The sequence below is a fragment of the Chrysochloris asiatica genome, unplaced genomic scaffold (assembly GCF_000296735.1).
Source record: "Chrysochloris asiatica unplaced genomic scaffold, ChrAsi1.0 scaffold00098, whole genome shotgun sequence".
In the NCBI taxonomy this organism is placed as follows: Eukaryota; Metazoa; Chordata; class Mammalia; order Afrosoricida; family Chrysochloridae; genus Chrysochloris; species Chrysochloris asiatica.
The window spans coordinates 9,672,921-9,684,405 of record NW_006408616.1 but is presented as its reverse complement, the minus strand read 5'-3'; the positions used below and the strand labels follow the sequence as shown (position 1 = coordinate 9,684,405).

At 40.3% G+C, this 11,485-nt stretch overlaps 1 pseudogene; it reads left to right on the top strand.

Moving 5' to 3' along the window:
* Positions 1–8,020: 8,020 nt before the first annotated feature.
* On the top strand, positions 8,021–9,455 carry LOC102822725 (annotated as a pseudogene).
* The last annotated feature ends 2,030 nt before the right edge of the window (positions 9,456–11,485 follow it).

Below are 11,485 nucleotides of genomic sequence, written 5' to 3'. Positions count from 1 at the left end.
CTTCTATATGTTTAATCATGTCCTCACCACAATGCCCCAAGCCAAAACCAAAATGAAACTCAATACCATTGAGTTGATTCTGATTTATAGCAACCCCGAATAAGGTTTCCAAGGCTGTAAATCTACTGCATCAGAAAGTCTCATCTTTCTCCTCCAGAGCAGCTAGTGGGCTTGAACTGTCTTACTTATTGTTTTCAGTCCAGTGCTTATCCTACAAGACCACACTAGCACTCCATGTTCTCATACTTATATAATTATTTACAACAAAAATAAGCCTTCCTTCGTGATGGGCTACTCCACTTGCTCCTTGGCTTGATTACATTTCCCTACTGAAATGTAAGCCATGTGAAGGGAAGGAGGTTGGTTAGTTTAAGATGTGCTCTGAGCATATTTATTCAGGATCGGAAAAGTCAGTCAATATCAAAACTTCTGACAGTAGGAAAAGTTACAATATTGACTGGTAGATATTCTGCTAGAGAGAGAAGAGGGAGGAGGTACCACGGAAATGAGATTGTTTATTATCAAGGAACAGAAGTGTGAAAGAATTGGAAATCTTTGGTATTTCTCTCCTTAGCTCTCCCAACATTCCTCAAATTAAAAATAAATAAATAAAAAGACATTGAAAACACCTACTCTGAAAGGAAAGGAAACATCTAAAACCAGACATCAGGATGTCAAATTTCAAGCAATTAATTGGTGAGGGAGAGGGGATTGGTGGTATTAACCTATTAAAAACTTGAAGCACATCTTGTGGAGTTTATTGGTCTGGTGGAAAAGACAGGAGGGGAAATCAACTTTGTCATATATAAAGTTCTCTATGTATACTACATTCTGTTTATGTACTTTTTATTCAACATCCCAAAATATGTGTCTCTTCATTTACTCAAGACTTGCCTCTCTAAGAAAAGTATTGATTTCTTTATGTACTTTCTGCACATTTGTGGTCAAGTTTCAACACAAACTGGGAAGGCCTGGCAACCTACTTCTAAACCTCAGACAATGGTCTGATCCCTGGTTCATGGAGTCACCATATGCACAATATATATATATCAGGTTTTTTTTTTTCCTACTATCTTTTCAAACTAGAAATTGTTATTTCTGGTCTGGATTTAAAAAAAAAATCCATACATGTCTACTGATTTGAATTTAAAATGTGCGTTTCCTAAGGTTAAAAAAACAAACCAACCACATCTGACAATAATGACTATTTTGTTCTCCTACTATCCTGTAATTACACCTTGTTGTTCATGGATTAAAGCTTTCAGAAATACGTCACCAAATAATAGTGGTTGGTATTAGCAGGCATCGTGCACTGTTTCTGATATTTCAGGAATGCCTCTAATGTATCATCATCAAACATGATAAATTAATATTGTTTTTAAAAGTGTTTATTCTTTGTTTAGTAAGCATTTTATTTTTTGATTGGTAACTGGATGTTACATTTAATTGAAAAGAATTTCAGTATTGTATCAATGGAATTAACCGGAAAGTAGAAACTACTTCATGTAACCGAGGTAAACCAATTTAATATAGGGATTCTGGATTTATCCAGTTGGAAGCACTGGAGAAACAAAGGTCAGGGAATTAAAGACTGAAAATCTCATCCTAAAGCACCATTGCAGTCAGTTCTCAGGAGCTCTAGTAAATACTGTTTTGAATTTCATGTTTGCTTATTTGTCAGTTTGCAATTGCCTCCAGAAAATAACAGCCTCTCCCATTCTTGTGCCCTACAAAACTCATGTGAGAGCTACTTATTGGCAAATTCTACTAAAGAGTCATTGCCCCTGAGTTCTTCTCTGCAATACCAAGATAACATAAAAGTGTGAGAAATGATATAATTTATTGAGATGAACATATTGTTATTATTAATGGGACAAACTATATTATGTTCTAGTATTAAGCCATATTCAAAATAAAGCCTACTTTCTCTTGGTATATATTCTAATATATTCCAAATTTAATTTATTAAAATGTTATTGTCTGTTTTTGAGTGCCGTCAAGTCAGCAGTTTCCAAAGAGCAGCTAGTGAGCTTGAACCACCATCCTTGTGGTTCAAAGTGAACTTGCAGTCCAGCATATTGACCCACAGTGCCACAACCAGGACTCCTTCCTTTGTTAGGTTTTAATATTTGAGAGTTTGTGCTGTGGTACCTTATTCTAATTTCACCACAAAAATTTTCTTGCTTTACAAAGAGAATTGGGGAGTCTTTTTTTTTCACGATGAAAAAAAAAAAAAAATTTAACTGAGCACATGGAAATTACCTGCTGCTTGAGAATTAGAAATGAGTCACAAAAACATATATGCCCAATATCATGTTGGTCCTTATTATTTTCCTAAGTATATACTGGTTCATGTTCTCAACACAACCAATAATAAAACAGAAAAAAATTAACTTTCCAAGGCTGAAGAAACATATACAATTATAATTGTTGTTGTTGTTAAGTACCGTGGAGTCGGTTCTGACTCATAGTGACCCTACACAGGGTTTCTGAGGCTATAAATCTTTATGGGAGCAGAATGCCTTATCTTGCTCCCGAGGAACTGCTTGTAGTTTCAAACTGCCAACCTTGAGGTTAGCAGCCCAATTCGTAACCACTACACTATCAGAGCTGAATTTGTCCAAATTAAAACAAAGGGGAAAAAATTCCCACTAAAAAATCCTAATACTTAAAAATATTCAGATGAAAGTGTCAAAGATAGGAGAAAAAATTCTACAGATTCTATTTTAAAAAAAAAAAAGATCATCTCAAAAGGAGTAAACCCAGACTGGTCTTTAGTTTGAGTATAACAACAAATAGGACAAAACATATCCTTTTGAGGGAAAGTTTTAGTAACCAAGAGATCTAAATTCAACTAAAATTTGTTTATATAAGACGCCAACAGAAAGACATTCTCATATATAAGGAAATCATGTAACCCAAATCTCCTTAGTGAAACATTAAGATGTAAGTACATCTCATAGATGTACTCCAGCTCAATGGGATAGACGTCATTCAAACTAAAGAATAAAAAAGATAAGGTAAATAATAAAAGTTGCCAAAGACTTCATTATGCTTGGATCCAAAATCAATACTCATAGAAGCAGCAGTCAAGAAATTAAACAACATATTGCCTAAGGCAGATATGCCACACAAGACCTCTCAAAAGTGTGGAAGAACAAAGATATCACTTTAAGGACTATGATCAGCCAGACCCAAACCATGATATTTTGAAATGTGGCTCTGTGGGTTAATGCACTGGGCTGCAAGGTCAGTTTGAATTGCAAGGTCTGTGGTTCAAGCTCACCAACCGCTCCTCAGAAACCCTATACAGGATTACTATGAATCAGAAGTAATTGGACAGCACTTAACAACAATAACATATGCATTCGAAACCTGGACAATGAATAAACAAAACTGTAGCATAATTGATGCATTGTGGTGTTGGAGAAGAGTATTGAAAGTACGATGGACTGCCCGAAGAACAAACAAATATATTTTGGAAAAACATAGCTGAATTAGTCCTTGGAAATGAGGATGGTGAGACTTTGTCTCTCCTTTTTAGGACATGTTATTAAAAGGGACCAGTCCCTGGAGAAGGACATAGTGCTTGGTAAAGTGGAGACTTAGAAAAATAGAGGAATGCCCTCCCTCAATGAGATGAAGTGACACAGTGTCAGCAACAATGAGCTCAAACATAGCCACAGTTTTGAGGATGGTGCGGAACTTGGTAGTGTTTCATTCTTTTGTTCAAAGATAGGGTTGTTGTGAGTCAAAACCATCTCAACAGTATCCAACATCAATAGCAACAGGATGTCTTGAGAGCAGCAGCTATCATCATTGTAGTCCACACACTGGGATGCACCAAGAACTTTTTTATTAGTTACAGAGAATTCTCTGGCTAAAGAACTGTGCCACGTCTGTCCAGAAGCACTGACAATATCATCAAAAGTGCTATTACTCCTCTGCTTAGTATTTTTCTGCAGGTTTATGTCTCTGGGTGTTCCTTGAGGACAAAGACAGAAGGTATTACCTCAAACAGGGCCTGTCTGTTCTGAGTGGTCAGTGTCACTGTAATTCTTAGAACCTTTCAGCTCAATATCATCATCAAACTTTTGGGGATATGGCACTGACTTTCCCACCAATGTTCCTTAGGTACTCATCTAGCTTAGCGTAGAATTTAGGCAGCATGGTGGAGGTACCTGGTGTCAGATGAATCTCTGAATGCCAGATTACAGAAGCCAGTTGCACCTACACCTCTTCCATGCTGAAAGCTGAGTTGTTGTTGTTGTTGTTAAGTGCCGTCGAGTCGGTTCCGACCCATAGCGACCCTGTACAGGGTTTCTGAGGGTGTAAATCTTTACGGGAGTAGAAAGCCTCATCTTTCTCCCACAGAGCGGCTGGTAGTTTCGAACCGCTGACCTTAAGGTTCGCAGCCTGATTCGTAACCACTATGCTACCAGAGCTCCTTTGCTGAAAGCTGAGAGCACCTTTTAAATTATATCATATTATTTCTTCAGATTACTTTTCTTTGGCTCAAATAATAGACTTGTTCTCTGATTCTTCCTTAGTTATTTCTTTGAGATCGGGTGTCTTGAATTTTCTTTAAGATCCATACAAGATGTTGTTTTCCTTCAGTATGACCCTATTTGCTCTATGTTGTTATTGTTAATTGCCATTAAGTCATTTCTGACTCATAGTGACCCCTGTATAAGGTTTCCGAGGAACAACTGGTGGATTTGAACTGCCAATCTTGCAGTTCAAGCTGATCTTGCACTATAATAATTAGAAATCCCTTGAATGTTATTACAGGTGAATGTTGTCCTTCCCTAGGGTCTAGTGCTGATGCTGGGTTTCAGCTGAAAGAGGTTAATAGAGAAGCAAGACAGCTGTGCTCATGTTGCCCTCTCAGTAGGCTTTGCCTTTTGAATGCCCAAACCTTAGGCAGAGGATCTACATATAGGCCTTTTAAAATAGTCTATGGCTGGGGGAGATGGGGATGATAAGGGTCCCCAAATAAGGGGAATTTAATGGATTTGTAAAGAAAGGATAAATCTGAAAGTTAGTTTAATTGCTAGAAATAAAAACATGGTAGCTTATATTTTTGCAAGTTGAGGGAGAAAGATCACCACTCACCTGTCAGATTGCCGTACTATTGTGACTTGCGTGCTGCTGTGATTCTGGAAGCGATGCCAACAGTATTTTCAATGCAAACAGGATCACCTATGTTGGATAGGTTTCAGATGAGCTTCCAGACTACGACAGACTAATTCCAAATATTCACTCACTGAAAATCTTATGAATAGCTGTGGAAAACTATCCAATAGCACCAGTATATTGGATATTAAAGCATGAGCACCAGATTATTGTCAGATATAGTGCAGGAAAATGAGTCACTCAGATTGTTGTTGTTGTTGTCATGTGCCGTGGAGTTGGTTCCGACTCATAGCAACCCTGTACAGGGTTTCCAAGGCTGTAAATCTTTACGGGAGCAGAAAGGCTCATCTTTCTCCTGCAGAACAGCGGGTGGTTTCGAACTGCTGACCTTGTGGTTCACAGCCCGATTCGTAACCTCTACGCTACCAGAGCTCCTTGTTAGTCACTCATATATATCTAGGCACGAGCTACCTCCTCAAAGTAGAGTTGACTGTGATGGCATCAATGGAGTAAAGCTTTCAGGACCTACATTTGCTGATTGGGCACAAGTCAAAACAAGGAGAAACCGTTGTAAACATCCATTAATAATCGGAACATGGAATGTACAAAAAGTATGAATCTAGGAAAATTGGAAGCTGACAAAAAAGAAATGGAATGCATAAACATCAATATCTTAGGCATTGATGTTATGTGCTGTTGAGTTGGTTCTGACCCATAACGATCCTGTATACAGTTTCCAAGGAATGGCTGGTGAGATTGAACTGCCAACCTTGTGGTTCAAGCCAACTTTGCAGTCCAACACAATAACCCACAGCACCATACCAGGACTCCAAAAGCAAGTCCTCTGGAAACATGAACGTCCCTGGTGGGCTCAAACCACCAACCTTTCAGTTAACAGTCAACCATGCTAACCGATTGTGCCACAGAGATGCTGGACTGGTGGGGGTGGTTATGTGCCGTGAAGTAGGTTCTGACTCATAGTGACCCTGTACAGGGTTTCCAAGGCTGTAGATCTTTATGGGAGCAGAAAGTCTCATCTTTCTTCTGTGTAACAGCTGGTAGTTTTGAACTGCTGACTTTGAGGTTAGCAGCCAGATTCGTAATCACAATGCATTATGAATCTGATAACCACATGGTTTACTATTCTGGGAATGACATAGTGAGATGAATGGTATTGGTTTCATCATCAAAAAGAACATTTCAAAATCTATCTTGAAGTACAATGTTAATAGTGATAGGATAATATCCATACACCTACAAGGAAGGTGCTATAGGATCAGCACTGGTCTTAGAACCACAAAGTCGACAGTTCAAACCCACCAGCCAGCTGCTCTCTGGAAATCCTATACAGAGATGCAATGAGCCAGAACCAACTCAACAGCACTTAACAACAAGAATAACAACAAAGAAGATGAGTCAATACAACTATTTTTCAAATATATGAACCAAACACTAAATCCAGTGAAGATGAAATTGAAGAATTCTACCAACTTCTTCAGTCTGAAATTGATCAAATATGCAATCATGATGTATTGATAATTACTAGTGATTGGAATGCAAAAGTTGGAAACAAAGAAGAATGATCTATCATTGGAAAATATGGCCTTAGTGACAGAAATAATGCTGGAGATCACATACTAGAATTTTTCAAGAAGATGACTTCTTCATTGCAAATACCTTTTAAAATAACATAAAAATGACTGTACACATGGACCTCACCAGATGGAATACACAGAAAACAAATTGACTACATCAGTGGAAGGAAATGTTGCAAAAGCTCCATATCATCAGTCAAAATAAGGTCAGGGGTGGACTGTGGAATGGACCATCAACTGCCAATACACACGTTCAGGCTGAAGATGAAGAAAATTAAAATAAGTCCATGAGAATCAAAATATGACCTTGAATATATTCCACCTGAATTCAGAGATCTTCTCAAGAACAGATTTAGTGCATTAGACACTAATGATCGAAGACCAGGAGAGTTGTGGGATGACATCAAAAGCATCATACAGGAAGAAAGCAAAAGGTCATTAAGAAGATAATAAAGAAGACCAAAATGCATGTCAGAAGAGACTCTGAAACTTGACTTCCAGCATAGAGAAACTAAAACAAATGAAGAAATGAGGAGGTAAAACAAGTGAACTGAAAATTTCAAAGGTCAGCTCAAGAAGACTCATTAACAACCTGCGATATTCAGGTGATACAACCTTGCTTGCTGAAAGCAAAGAGGACTTAAAATATTTATTGAAGATGATCAAAGACCAAAACCTTTGGTATGGGTTGCATCTCAATGTAAAGAAAGCAGAAATCCTCACAACTGGACCAATAAATAACATCCAGATAAATGGAGAAAAAATTGAAATTGTCAAAGACTTCATTTTGCTTGATCACACATCAACACTCATGGAAGCAGCAGTCAAGAAATCAAATGATGTATTGCATTAAGCAACTCTGCTGCACAAGACCACTTTAAAAAAGTGTTCAAGAGCAAACATATCAGTTTGAGGACTATGGTGCACTTGACCCAAGTCATGGTATTTTCAGTAACCTCATATGTATGTGAAAGTTGGACAATGAATAAAGAAAACCATAGAAGAATTGATACATTTCAGTTATGATGTTGGAGGAGAATATTAAAAGTACCATGGACCGCCAAATGAACAAACAAATCTGTGTGGTAGTAAGTACAGCCAGATGCTCCTTAGAAGTCATTATGGCCATCTCAGAACCTTTCTGCGGCTGCGGACCTCGCTGCGCCAGCCTTCGGGACTCGTTCCATCCTCGCAGCCTGTGATCCACAGAGACAAAAATTATATATTTTTTTCTTGCCCTGCACACACTCGAGGTGAGCAAAAAAATACCCCTAAAACATATTCTCACCATGAGGGAAATCGTGCACATCCAGGTTGGTCACTGTGGCAACCAGATTGGTGCCAAGTTTGGGGAAGTTATCAGTGATGAACATGGCATAGACCTCACTGGTACCTACCATGGAGACAGGGACCTGCAGCTTGACCGCATCTCTGTGTACTGCAATGAAGCCACAGGTGGCAAATATGTTCCTTGGACTATCTTAGTGGATTCATAACCTGGGACCATGGACTCTGTTCGCTCAGGTCCTTTTGGCCAGATCTTCAGACCAGAAAACTTTGTTTTTGGTCAGTCTGAGGCAGGCAATAACTGGGCCAAGGGCCACTATACAGAGGAGGCCGAGGTAGTTGACTCCATCTTGGATGCTGTTCGGAAGGAGGCCGTGAGCTGTGATTACCTGCAGGGCTTCCAGCTGACCCACTCACTTGGTGGGGACACCGGCTCTGGAATGGGCACCTTGCTCATCAGCAAAATCCGCAAAGAGTATTCTGACCGCATCATGAACACTTTCAGTGTGGTACTCTCACCCAAAGTATCTGACACTGTGGTTGAGCCCTACAATGCCACTCTCTCTGTCCAAAAGTTGGTAGAGAACACTGACGAGACCTATTGTATCGATAATGAGGCTCTCTATGTTATCTGCTTCCTCACCCTCAAGCTGACCACACCAACATACGGAGACCTAAACAATCTTGTCTCAGCTACTATGAGCAGTGTTACCACCTGCCTCCAATTTCCTGGTCAGCTCAATGCTGACCTCTGCAAACTAGTAGTCGACATGGTGCCCTTCCCATACCTCCACTTCTTCATGCCTGGCTTTGCCCCACTAACCAGCCATGGGAGCCAGCAGTACCGGGCCCTCACTGTGCTTGAGCTCACCCAACAGGTCTTCGATGCCAAGAACATGATGGTTGCCTGTGATCCCCACCGTAGCCTGTGCCTCACTGTGGCTGCTGTCTTTCAGGGAAGGATGTCCATGAAGGAGGTGGATGAGCAGATGCTTAACATACAGAATAAGAATAGCAGTTACTTCATGGAATGGATCCCCAACAATGTCAAGACAGCTGTCTGTGACATCCCACCCCATGGCCTCAAGGTGGCAGTCATTTTCATTGGCAATAGCACTGCCATCCAGGAGCTCTTCAAGCGCATCTCAGAGCAGTTCATCACCGTGTTCCGTCGGAAGGCCTTCCTCCACTGGTATGGATGAGATGGAGTTCACCAAGTCTGAAGAGCAACATGAACAACCTGGTCTCTGAGTACCAGCAGTACCAGATGCCACAGCAGAAGAGGAGGAGGATTTTGGTGAGGAGGCCAAAGAAGAGGTCCAAGAGAGTCCATCACCTCAGGCTTCTCAGCTCCCTCAGCCTTCTTCCTCAGCTGCCCCTTTCCTCTCCTTCAGAATTTGCATTTTCTGCCTCTGTCTTTTTCCCCCCTTCCCTTGAGAAGGTTCTATGACAGGCCTGACATATAGTCGGCGCTCAATAAGTATTTGTTGTTTGTTGAATGTCTCCTCTCTTTTTCCACTCTGAGAAACTTAAGATTCCTGCCACTCTGAGTAACCCTGTATTTCCCTCTGGTGCCCACTGCTTCCATCTGCCCAGTTAATATTTCCCTCTGTTTTCAAGATAATACTCCAGGAAGCTGGGTCTTCTCCAGATCTTGTTTAGAACTATGTGCTATAAACCCAGATGGACAACAGCTTCAGCCCAGTATACCAGGGTAGTCACAGAGAAAGGAAACCAGCGAACTCACAGCAGGTAGAAGTCACTAGAAGGAAAGAGCTGGGATTTCCCATTCTAGAACAGTTTTAAGGAGGGAACTCCAGACTATTTTAACCATCACCAGGCATTTCCCTGCTCCTGTCACTTCTGGGCTGGTATTAACAATATTATCTCCATTTTTGGTTTTCCTCTAAGTTGTCCTGAGCTCCCAGTTTCTTTTGGAGGGGTCTGCCTAGCTTGGTCAAGTGGGATCCTTATTTTATTAAGGATCCCACATTTTATTCCTGTTCCACTTTAAATATTAAAAACTAACAGGCTTGATGTGGCAATGTGTGTGCAGCCACCTACAGGTTTGAGTCCATTCCCCAGAGGAGCAGGATCAGGGCCTTATGACATTTCATTTCTTCCATTTACTATTACCTTTTTTATTTCTATCCCTGTTTTATTTCTCCTCCATTCTACACTTTACATTTCTATTTGTGTTAAACTTTTTTTCCCCCCATACTGAAAAGATGACATTGTCCCAAGAGCCAAAAAATAAACAGGAATTAAAAAAAAAAAATTAAAGAAAAAAAAAAGAAGTCAGTATGACCAGACTTCGTCTCTCATATTTTGGACATATTATGAGGAGGGACCAGTGCTTAGAAAAGGACATCATGCTTAGTAAAGTTGAGGGTCTATGAAAAAGAGGGAGACCCCCAAAGAGATGGATTGACAGCAGCAACGGACTGAAATGTAGCTATGATTGTGAGTTTGGTGCAGGACTGGGCAGTGTTTTGTTCTGTTATGTATAAGGTCGCTATTAGTCAGTACTAACGAGGGCACTTAACAAATAAACAAAATAACATCTACCTTAGAAGGATCCCTGGTGACTCAAACCTACTAGCTACTCTTCTGAAGAAAAATGTGGGAGTCAGCCTCCATAAAAATTCACAGCTTCAGAAACCCTAAGGGGCAGTCCCAGTCTATTGCATAGGGTTTCTGTGAACTGGAATCCGCTCTACAACAGTGGGTTTGGCTTTTGGTTTTGAGTTCTACCTTAGATGACTGAGTTGCAGATGGTTTGCTAATTGAGACAGGAAATAAAGAGGGAAATCAGATTTCTGGGGTTTAGACAATAATTTCTGATCAGATTTCACTGAGTTTGAGATAATTATAGGAAAATCAGGTAGAAGTGCCAAACAGACCATTGGAAATATGGAATTGGAGCTCAGATTTGGAGGTGGAGTTGTGAATTTGAATATCATCACTGGGCTATATCACAGAAACCCTAGACAGAGTCAGAATAGACTTGAGAGTACTTTAAGGAAGCAGATTTCAACATCTTTCCTTGCACCGGGTGGGTTGAAACCACAGATCTATTGGTTAGCAGCTCAACATACTACCAGGGGTTTTTTCCAGAGTGCTTCCAAAGCTGTAAGTTTTTATGGAAGCAGACTATCACCTGCTACTTCTTTCTTCAGTGGATTTTAACCACTAGCATTTTGGTTACGAATCGGGGTGTGAGCCGCAAGGTCAGCAGTTCAAAACTACCAGCTGTTCCGCGGGAGAAAGATGAGGCTTTCTACTCCCGTAAAGATTTACAGCCTCGGAAACACTGTACAGGGTCGCTATGAGTCGGAACCGACTCCACAGCACATAGCAACAACAACAACATTTTGGTTAGCAGCTGAGCGCTTAAATCACAGCACCATCAATGCTCCCAGGGAACATCAATATTTAAGGAGTGATTGTCATTGTTTTTGTTAGGT